Source organism: Nicotiana tabacum, chromosome 16 (assembly GCF_000715075.1).
Source record: "Nicotiana tabacum cultivar K326 chromosome 16, ASM71507v2, whole genome shotgun sequence".
In the NCBI taxonomy this organism is placed as follows: Eukaryota; Viridiplantae; Streptophyta; class Magnoliopsida; order Solanales; family Solanaceae; genus Nicotiana; species Nicotiana tabacum.
Window position 1 is genome coordinate 100,772,341 of NC_134095.1, and position 12,803 is coordinate 100,785,143.

The window sequence follows — 12,803 nt, forward strand, 5'->3', positions numbered from 1 at the left end:
AAGCCTTTGTAATGTATTTCATTAGATTAGGATAGAATCACGACGGCAAGAAGCTACGTCATCAAGGGCATCTCCGGGAAATGTAATCCAAGGTGAAGAATCATTTAGAAATGACACTCGCATCAAAGGGAACTTCTAATCATGTCATAATCCGGAAAAATGGAATTTTTCCATAAAAATAAATATTTTTAGAAAATTCTATCTTTCCACCTACCGAACTTTGTGGCATAATCCACCAGATCTGGGGCAAGGTCAGGCTTGCTATCAACACAAACCAATGCCCCCTTCCCCCTACTAAAATGTTTTCTTTGAGCGCAAGATCAACAGGAATCGAAGGATACCAGAATACACTCGAAACAATGACAGGCCTACTACCATCTCATGAGCCCTTATCTCTCCTTTATTATTCAATTCATTTTCTCATATGTGTAAGGCCTCGTAAAAACAAATTACCTAGAACTCAAGGTTCGTGGTGCTGAGGTAGGCTAGCGTGTTTGAAGGTTATAGATAATCTTTGCGGCGAGCTGGCTTGCCACGGTATGGACCTTTTGGGTTGTACAATATGTTGGAGAGTTGGAAGGAAAATTGTTGCAGAACATGGCATTTTTGGGGTCCATTATGTGATGCAGAACTACTCCACGGATCGCAAATCTGCCAAGGAGTGGAGAAGAAGAAAAAGCCAATTTTTGGAGGTCAGTTTGTGGTCAAATATGTGACCGCATAATCATTTCGTGGGTTGCACATCTATCACAGATTTAGCATGAAAACCTCCGGAGGAGACTTTTGCAGTGCGTTATGCGATCACATGATTGGTCTCCATACCGTTGACCTGACCCAATCAGGCCAGTTTTGGAGGATGAATTCACGGTCCCTTATGCAGACCGCATACCTGTTCCACGGTCCACTCTGCGATCGCAAAGTTGAGTTTGGAGGGTCTATTTTTTATTTTTATAACCATACCCCATTTTGATTAAAAGCTATTGGGGCTCGTTTAGGAGGTAAAAATCAGATACTTTAAGAGAGAGGGGAGGAACTAGAGGGAAAAGGAGGAGCTCCAACATATTCCGCTTCAATTCCTTTCTCAAGCCTTGGAGGATTCACAAGGAAAGCTCGCAAAATTTTCTACTAAAGAGGTAAGGTTCTAGCCCTAGCAAATTAGACTGGGAATAGGTACTGGGAAAGTGGTTCTTGAGAATCGGGGTTGGTTAACTATGCATACATATGCCAATGAAGGTGGTAGGGAGGTTGTAGAGCATATGTGGGTGACCTATTGAAGTGGAGGTTGATTGTGGAGTGAAGGAACATCACCATAGGACCCTATAGTCGAATTTGCACACCTAGTGTTTGATGAAATGCCTAGGTGAGCTGAACCCGTGAATCTCTTCCTACTTGTGGTTTAATTTTGTCATATCTCTAATAGATTGAAGTCTCTAGGATTTTCGAAACTTTGTAGTAGTTTAAGAAAGCTCAAGCAAGGTATGTTGGCTAAACTTCTCTCATAGAACCGAATTTCATGATGTCCTCGTATGTTTCAAGCATGGCTGGCCCAAGTTCTTATTTTCTCACGACCCGGGACATTCCTAATATATTCAGTTATTCCAATAAGCATTCTGTCAAAAATTATATGCTCAAAATGTGTTTCAATTGCTCCTATTACATTATTCTCTCCTTCGGGAAGTATTCAAGTGTGGTTTATGTATCAAAATATTATGACTTCAATTCATGTTTCAAATGCAAGTTTATTATGCTTAATTTTGGAAAGAAAACTCAATGTGCTTAAGACTCATATTGCTCATATACATATTTAAAGTCTTGGTTCCAGATGCTCTTATTATTGATAATCTACGATGATGCTTGAAAGTGAAAGAAGTGAGTATGAGATATAAAATGTGGCCATCGTGCCAATAATGAAAACTACACTTATGGCCAATAGTACCAATGAAATAAAAGTATGTGTAAAAGATTATGAAATGAGTTTTAATTCCTTTACATAATAAATTTTTTGGGAGTATTGTTAGTCATCGAGGAAGGGTAGGTTGAAACAATCTAACCCCGAAACTACACATGTCGGTGTAGGAGTGATTGAGGGGTAAAATCCCCGTATTGATATGTTGAGATTATTCTCCTTAAATGGGATGAGATTGATGTATTGAGATTATTCCCCCTTAATTGGGATGAGATGATCTCTAGCGGAAAGTGATGTCGACCCACATGGCATTGTGGTGAGACGACTTAGCCGATCGGGCCGTGATTGAACGCCATGTCGCGCACATGGTGGTGTTGTGATTGGATATCTTTGGGTGAGATGGCTTAGCCGATCGAGCTGAGATCGACTCCGTGCTAAAAACACGATGGTGTATCGGCTAAATATCTCCCAACCTAAAAATATTGATATTTACTTGAAAACTTATCTTACTCTTAACTTGACACTTTAATATTGTTTGAGGCTCTCATTGATTCTATGTTTCTTTCTCCATGTAATGCTACTCGTTTCATTGAGAGGGTGTTTAGTCTTACATACTAGTACTATTCCATACGTACAAACATCCTTTTTACCGGGGGCGCTATATCTTTAATGGATGTATGTGGTTCCATATCAAGCAGCATTAATCAGTGATAGCGGTACACCCTCTTCTCAGCTGACTTGGTGAGCCCCACTTCATATCGGGGTCTTATATCTTTTTGTTCCATATTTATTGTGTTTTGAGGTATAGTCGGGGCTTTTTGTCGGCACCATCATATTACTCTTTTGTATTCATTAGAGGCTCCTTAGACATAGTGTGGGTTGTATCCTGATTTTGAAAAGTCAAACTAGAAATGTTGTATATGCATCACATGTTTCCACTTCTAAATTATGAATGCGTAATGTATTTTTGAGAATTGTAAATGAAGTAACTAATGGTAATGAAATTGGCATTGTTCATGAAATCCTTTCATTTTCTAATGAATGGTATGAATCTTCACTTTATTCATGGGTAAGGTCGGGTAGAAGGAATCAAGTAGGCTTGCTTGACTGTGATATCTCGGTTAAGCGCCGGTCGTGCACCCCAAGGTCGAGGTGTGACAATATGGTTAAGTACTAACTTCAAATTCTTTGTAGGTACTCCGGAACCAAGTCTTTGATACATTCGTAGAACCCTTTATATAGCAAACCATATGCTCAACCAATCGGACCACCTTGTACATATCGAGCCGCCAGCCCCACTAATCAGAGCCCTGTATATACCAAACTGTCTACTCAACCAAACGGAGCGCCATGTACATATCGAGTCGTTGGTTTTGCCAATTGAAGCCCTATATATAGCAAATTGTTAGCTTTTCCAATAGGAGCATTCCGCACGATTTGCACCATCACGCTGCCATATCAGAGATTCCAAGTAGATAGTTGCAAATTTCATTGCCAACTTCATCAATCGAAGGATGGACCATCCAATTCCGCCATACATTCCGCCGATCAACGGCTGCAATTTAGTTTTGTAGTTAAGAGTATCTCTTGGGTATGCTGCCACGCCCCCATATCTGGGGAGGCGTGGCTGGCACTCGGTACCATACTGGCCCGAGTGAACTACTCAGCAACTCATGCTTATTCGATGAAAACTAGAACATACATACTCTAACATGGCTGAACTGGTTTTTTCAAATTATCATGGGACAATAATGCCCCAACTCATACTATGCAACTGTAAGTGGGCAAATGTTGTATAAGCAAGCTTACTCAAAACATGAATACTCACAGACTGTTAAGGCCTCTAAAATTTTGTACATACTGAACCTGTGTCTATAAAGCCTCTAAAGATATCTGACATCGAAATATTGTCAAGACATGACACTAACCTACCTATAAGTGTATATATACATATGACAGTTTGATAACCTCTAGTCTCGGTAGTACTCCTAATGAAATGGAGCTTTGCCAATCCTCAGTTGGATATCAACTCCATATATGATAAGAGTCCGTCAAACTGGATACCTGAACCTGCAGGCATGAATGCAGTTCCCCAACGATTGGACATTAGTACAAAGAAATGTACTAAGCATGTAAGGTAGATAACATATGAATAACTTAATTGAGACTGAATTGACATGTATATATAATATATTAAAATAAATTTGAAGGGTCAATGAGATCCAGGAATCATACTTACCTTATTCTTACTTGTAACATATCGAAGTATTGAATTATCCAACTTACTTTACAAAGGATGTAGACTGAAAAGGGAAGGCTCTGTTGGCTGAGAACATATAATGTTGTATATACATCTAATTTGTGTCATGATATACCTAACTTGTTCGCATATTCTATTTGTACTGGAAACTATCATATAATGGAACTTCATCTATAACATTATTCTAGCCATGATACCTTATATCTTAACAATTTACCTCAGACTGGTCAAACACCTCTAGGGCTACATTGAAACATTAAAGTGGCACATACATGTTTCATAAGAGACTATCTGTAAGGCTCACTCATATACATTAATAACAGTGGCTCGTACGCATAACATAGTAGACCGTCCATATAGCTCCTAGGTCTGGCTATGTCTGCAACTGAGACCGTCTGTAACCAACCTTCATTATGCACCTATGTGTTCATAGACCATCCATAGGACTTCACTATATACCTACGTGTTCATAGACTGTCTGTAGGGATCATGTCATATACATATTCATTTCATATCACTCATGCAGACATCATTCAGTCGTTGATAGACAAACTCGTATTCATAAACATACAAGTTCATGAGTAACTAGTTACAATAACCAATCTTTATTCCTTAGCCACTTTCTATGTCATCCTTCGTATTCTATATTATTTAGCCATAAAGAACATTGTAACTATTTTTAAATCGCACTTCTATCACTTTTTCACATCACTGCTCGTTTCTGGGGATTACATGATTCTTTCTACTTGTAGCTATGTAATATTCTTAGCTTGTGAGGCTACTCATTATATATATATATATATATATATATATATATATATATATATATATATATATCTCCAATCATCAATATGTAACAAGAGTTGCTGGAGTTATGCTCTATCAACTACATTCTTATTGCTAAACATATCATATTATGTAGTTTGCAACTCAATAGATAGAGTATAGCATCTCTTAAAATCGCCCTCATATAAAATCAACCTTTCTTAACTTGTGAGCAACGTAACTATCTTCATGGATCTTTATCAGTTTCTGAACACAAACGTGTAAGTATTTGAAGTTGTGGCATTCCTTAGGTCGAATCATTCTTATATTTCTGCAAACTATACATTATGCGACCTTGTTGAAGTATTTGTGTATACATATCCCTCATTATATGGACACTATGTTGCTTCTGATTCATTAGACCATTCGTGCGTAATCTTTAATTGACATATGGGCGTCTTTTTACATATAGAAGACAAGGACCTTTTGGAAGGCTCTATTTACTCGTTAAGAATACATGAAACTACAACCAGCACAATCCATTTCAGCATTCATATGAATATACTCGTGAATGGACCTTAATCATCGGAATAGTACGTATACAAAGACTCGCCCCCTTGAATCCCTTATAAGGACAAAGTAACTTACAAAATCATTCTAAAGAAAAGAAAGGAAGACCTTACATATCTTAAAATATCCTGACCAATCCTCAAGCTAACTTAACCTACAACTCCTGTATCTACAATCAATGAACAATACTTCTATCACAATACGAATGTCATAATTTATCGCATTTGAATGACACATTTCATTCTACGATAAAACGGACAACACCTCTCCTATTTATATGACTTCCCACAAGTTAAAACAACCAACAACAACCCAAACAACATCAACTATACTCATAATAAGCCTTTCAAAACAGTTTAAAAATCCCGACGAGCGGCAAGCTCGGTTTATGACTAAACAACTATAGTTTTGAACCATTTATTCCTTATAGAATTTATCAAGAATAATAACTTCTACATATTCAATTATCCCTACTAATGTTCAGCGACAATACAACTTTAAAATGACCCATTAACAGTCCCATAAGTTCAGCACTCAAACCTTAGTTTTCATATTACTAAAATACTTTTCCGACTTGTCTTTTCTTTCAAATCGAGAAACACAACCAAAACACCATAATTAAGACTCTTCTCATATAAAAAAGCCACTTAAAATTAAGTTCACAACCAGCCAACGGTGATGCCACAACAAACAGCACACTACTCTAGCATACTACTCTTTCGGAACTCGCAAGTTCTAGTCTTTACGATCAAGCAGTAACTCGTAGAAGCTTAGATAAGGGAAAGAGAAGCATAAACTTACATTGGACTGAGTATAACCCACGAAACCTAGTACCTCTTCATCCAAAACCAGTCCCCCAATGCAGATAAAAGAAGGAAAAAGGAAAATTAACAAGTTGTCCGGGTTTTCGGTACTAGAATCGCATCGTATCACCCGAAATCACCTAGGGTTTGTGTGGGATTTTTGGGGGAGGAGTTGCAGGAGTTTTCTCCTATTTTTTCTCATGGTATTATATTGAAAATGTGAATTAATTATCCCATATAAAGATCCCCTGGACCGCCCTGAATTTGCCCCTTTTGGGGATTTATTTTGTCCTTTCATTTAAGCAAGTAGGTGATGCACCTATTTGTCACCTACCAGTCTGTGCGGTCTCATGAAAAAGCAAATATATCTCTACTTCAATGTTGTATTGATGAAAGGTTTAATTCATTGGAAATTAGGCTCATAGATATTCAATTTAGTAGGTGGATCATCCGGTAATCCAAGTATATTGGGAGAAAAGCTCAGCTACATTTGACCTAATTTTTAGCATATTTATGAATATAACTTATGATGACCTTGGCCAAATTTTGTTCCACAACTTGCTTGACTTCAAAACATAACACACAACTATCATACGACTAATATAACTCATATATAACCTCTCTATCATGTTAATAACCTTAGTCTCACCCCAAAAGTAAATCTTATAACATTCCCAACTTGTTGACTTTCGACGAAACTTATTTTCTTCAATTCGTTTAGCTTTTAAGCCTTCCCACCGTCTTGGTACATGTTATTCATGATGTTAAATATTTGTAACCTCCACGGTAACATGATTAACTTAATTTATGTATTTTCAAAGATGATCTCATTTCTAAGCTTACATCAATGGACTTGCAATGTACTCTTACATATGATAACATAGGGTGTAACACATGCTCCTTTATCTCTTTTATCTTGAATGTTTTGACATTTTATTTATGCAGCTTAGAGGTGTTTTACACTTCGGAGGATTTTACATTCAAAATCAACTACTCTCATTGCGTGGAGATACTCCCATCGTGTAGAGGTTTTTACATTTTTCAAAAGAAACTGCTCCCATCGCGTGGAGACTTAATACTCTGACAGTTGCGGAATGATACATAACCCGGCTAACAATCAAGTCAAATTCAAAGGCCCATACCGGCATCCCAAATAATGCTTCAGAGCTCGAATACTTCAAATTCAAATATTTTGTTGCCCCGATCCCAAATAACAGCTAGCCAGCAACTATGCATCATCATTCATGCATTGTTTACATCATATCTTAACATATTTGCATTACGATATATGGGTATGTGTGTATCTCCTTTTGCAGGATCAAACATTGCAGCGTGAAACCTCTTCTAAGTAGCAAACCAAGCTACACCACTATGAGGGACAACAAACTCATAAGCGAGCCAACAATCCAAACTCCAACTCAATCCGATCAGTAGAACTCCAAATCTTTAAATCTTTCAGGTCCATCGAACCACAATCCATAAGTCATTTTGTGTTCCAAGATTTCTCCGTCTCGTAGTATCCTCAAAACACAATATTGGGGCAACTCTTGCAAGCCCTATCCACTCAAATCATCAGTCCAGAACTGCAGGAGGTCTAATCCTCATTAAGCCCGAGGTATGTAGGCGATTTAAAGCCAGAATTCGACCCCAATCATTCCCTAATATTCCTATAATCTTTTCTTAATCTTTTTGTCATGACCCAATTTTCACTATAAGTTGTGATGGCGCCCAACGTCGTCGTTAGACAAATCGGGTGAACTACCAACTTAGTTATTCATTTTATTACTTTTGAAATCATGAAATTTATTAGATAAAGAAATTAATCCATTAAAATCATGGATGCATACAATTTTATTAGGATATAAAATAAAAATGTGACAATATTGAGCAAAACCACAAACAATTTCTAAAACATCCTAAAACCCAGTATCACAAGTGCATGAGCATTTACTAGGAAGTACAATAATAATAATAATAATACAACCTCTTTATGGAATATAAGATAGACAATAAATATGATGGAGATTCGGTGTGTTGTAGATCATAGCATGGAATATAGTTCACTATAAAGTCCCCTCAGCAGTTGATCACCGAAAATACCTGCACAATCAATGCAAAAGTATATCATGAGTACGTAAATCAATGCATACCTAGTAAGTATCTAGCCTAACCCCGGAGAATTAGCAACGAGGGATCGACATTGACACTTACTAGTGGTCCAATAAATCAAATATAATAAAGTAAACAGGTACAAAGCATGGTAAGAAAGCAAATAAAATAGGTATAGGTACAAAATACGATCCTCCACTGAACAGTAGCACAAGGTCCTCAAAAATTTCTTCAAATAGAATATGTATTGGTCAACACCAAATCAACGGTCACACCTCAAGTCAGGAAAACTCATATATACGTTGACTCTTTATCCAATATTTTCACACGATATTGCGAAGGCGAGCGGCCCGATCCCATAAGAGTAAAGTCATGAATTCCTGTCATGGCGTATGGCCAAATCCCATAATAGTCGTGTATATACACTACGAGGTCGTACGGCCTGATCCATAGATGCATCCCATAATATGCCAAGGTGAACTTCCCGATCCCATAATGATACTGCTGAGTCGATCAGCCCGATCCCATAGGGATAGTGAACACTTAACGGGTCACTAGTCCCACTCACTAATATATGTGTAAGTTGTGAAATTCAAGAAAACTTCCGGACAAATACGAACAACACAGGAGAAATGCATGAAAGGAAGTGTAATCGAAACTATCACTCAAGTAGCTAACCATATATCACAAATCGTAAGTCTAGTACTTTACGCAAGTCTGGTCTCGGGCAAAATGTATATTAAGGCAATTAAATAGGCAAGAATAATAACAATTAAAGCATGACATGAGTCTAAGTCTACCCGAACCTAATCATGATACGCACGGACACTCGTTACCCCATACGTGTGTAGCCCTCACAACATGTCGCACACAGCAAATACAACACATACGGGGTAAATTCCCCCTCAAAAGGTTAGATAGGAGACTTACCTTACTCCGGAATTCTATAACCGGCTCCAACGCCTCTCTAACACCTCAAACCGATGCTCATCGATTCGAAACTAGTCAATCAACATGCAAACCAATAAAATATTCTCTAATGCTTATAATTTAATAATTTTAAAAAAATCCCAACTCCACTCGAAAAGTCAACAAATTCAACCCTCGGGCCCACGTGCTTGGATTTCAAAAATTTCGAAGATAATTACTACCTATAATACCACGAACTCAAATATATAATTTAGTCCTAATTCCATGTCCAACTTTGTTATTAAAATCCAAAAATACAAAATTCTAGGTTTTCTTCCAAAATCCCACAGTTTCAACAAAAATTCATGTTAAATTCCCTTACATAAGGGTGAAGGTTGCAAGGAATTAGGAGGACAAGGAGAAGTATCAAAGCCAAAAAGGAGATAAATATGGAGTGAACATAAGCAAATTGAGGAGGAGAAAAGGACTGGACATAACTGATCAGCAGGATCCAATCCTATGGGAAGAGATCTTGATGATCTTCTGTTATACTAACATTTGGTATTTTTGTGCAGGAATTGGTAATGTGGAAATGACTTATCATGATTGTCAATTTCAATGGGTGGTATTATTACATGGTACTCAATCCCTTGAAAGAGATATCATGATATGGACTAGCAGGGAACATAGGATCAGAATGCCCATCTCTTTTGCATGGGGCAGTGAAGTTGAAGCTAATGCACAAGTTGTGATACACTTAAAGTATCACAATGCTTATGGCTTTCACTTCTGCAACATTGTTGGACAGCAGCAGTTGTACCTAGATTGAAGCCAGTATTACAAGCTTTACCTGCATGTATTGTATGGGAACTATGGAAGAGAAGAAACAGTTTGAAATATGGAGAAGCAGTATCAGTGAGCAGAGTTATTTACCAGGTGTCATCTACTTTGCAATCTCTGGTCCAACAGAAAAAGCCTGGACTACGTGTGCCTCACAAGTGGCTGGACTTACTGATAATGATGGAGCAATACACACCACGACTGAAATATGATAAAGTTTTATGGGAATTTCCTTCAACAGGATGGATCAAAGTGAATACGGACGGAGCATGTAGAGGGAACGCAGGGAGGAGCTCAATTGGTTTCTGCATAAGGGATGAGGCAGGTGATTTGATAAATGTAGAAGGAAGGGAGATTTCTAAAGGAACCAACAATGAATCAGAAGCAGTAGCTATTGTGGAGGCATTGAAGATGTGCAAAAATCTTAATTATTACCAGATATGGTTGCAGACAGATTCTATGCTGTTGAAGAACATTATAGAGGAATCATGGAAACCTCCTTGGTATATTACTGAACATGTATAGGAGATTTTAAGGATGAAAGAACAAAGTACCATTAAGATCACACACATATTCAGAGAAGGGAATACATTAGCAGACCACCTTGCCAATTATGCTCTAGATGAAGGAAATACTGAATGCCATAGTTTCTGGGATATGGACTCAAAAGGAAGGAGGATTATTAACGAAGATAAGATGCAATGTCCTTGCATAAGGGTGAAGGTTGCAAGGAATTAGGAGGACAAGGGGAAGGATCAAATCCAAAAAGGAAATAAATATGGAGTGGAACATAAGCAAATTGAGGAGGAGAAAAGGACTGGACATGACTGATCAGCAGGGTCCAATCCTATGGGAAGAGATCTTGATGATCTTCTGTTATACTAACATTTGGTGTTTTTGTGCAGGAATTAGTAATGTGGAAATGACTTATCATGATTTTCAATTTCAATGGGTGGTATTAGTACATGGTACTCAATCCCTTGAAAGAGATATCATGATATGGACTAGCAGGGAACATAGGATCAGAATGCCCAACTCTTTCACATGGGGCAGTGAAGTTGAAGCTAATGCACAAGTTGTGATACACTTAAAGTATCACAATGCTTATGGCTTTCACTTCTGCAACATTTCGAGACAACCACTGCTAAAGAACAAAAGCACTACAATAATCGAGCACAACAAGAAAGGCTAATGGGATTGGAAACACATCCAGCATGGGATGCTCGCGTGGGGTGCTCGCGTGACTGCAATTCCTTGGATATACAGCCAACATGCTATACAAGTGTATAATGTCGAGGAGAATCTGGACATTAAACAAAAGCCTAAGCAGCTTTTAGCATATGGAGCTCGCCAGATTACGAGAAGAGATGGATACGAAGGACAATGTAGTTTTTGTTGATTTTAAAATGCACGCATGCTTCATCAAAGACATGGAATCTACGCAGGCTTCTAGCATTTTTATATGACAGTGTGCTTCAAGATGTTTGGATGCTGGAGAGTACTTGGTCAAGGAGCTACAAGAGAGGGGACCTACAAGAAGCAGGTGCAAAAGGATGTCTGGACAGTAACAATGGAGTTTGCACCAGCATTCTTTTGGAAATGCAATGGAAAAGTTTGCAGCACATGGAAAGAAAATCTGGATTGCAGCACGTCCGTGCACAGGTATGCAAATTAAGGCAGGTTGACTGGACGCACACCTGCCTCGTTTAAGACTTTACGCCAGACAAGTCATGGATGCATTTGGAGAACATTCCAGCTCTGTTTTCGACGACAGCTGTAATTAAATAATGCCCAGTGATTAAAAAATGGCCAATGCACACATTGTCGCACAGGAACAGGACGGCCATCGAAGGAAAAATCAAATGAACTGGGCTTCGTTTGGACTGAAAGACAATGCGGAACTACTATTCAGTGTTTAATTCATGGGCTACACATGCTTCTCATGGGCTAATTTTATTATACAATGATTAGTAATACTTGTGATATCAAGTTTGAGTGATCTACTCAATTTGATAATAGGGTACATGTATTTTACAAAGTTTATGCTTTACATTTTGTAGGACATCAAGACATTTGTATTTCCTTTTTCATTAATAAAAAAAATAGCCCTAGGCGCTTGCCTAGCGGATTGAAAAAAAATCCATGTATCTAACTCAAAATAAGCGGGAATCACTTACCTTGTAGATGATGAAAATATCCCCTCCAAGAGCTCCCAAAATTGGCCAACCTAAAAGAAATGTGAGAGAAATTAGCCAAGACTCGAAATAAATGCAATTTGCCCAATCGACCCTTCTTCGCGATCGCGAGACCCTTATTTGCAATCGCGGAAAATACCTCGCAATCATGAAGTCTAACCATCCTCACCCACGAAATTACTCTGCGTGAATGCAAGGTCCTTCTCGGGATCCCAAAGCATAGCCTGCCCCAACCTCCGCAAATGAGATCCCAACAACATGAATGTGAAGTTCAAACTTAGCCTCAACAAATTTCCTCTTTTTCAATCGGGTGACCCCCTCTGTGATCGCGTAGAACAACTATCCCCAAATTGGCCATCCTCAATAACTCATCGCGTTCACACCATCAGCTCGCAAACATGAAGCACAACCTGATCAAGCTCCGCGAACGCGACACTCTTCGAGAT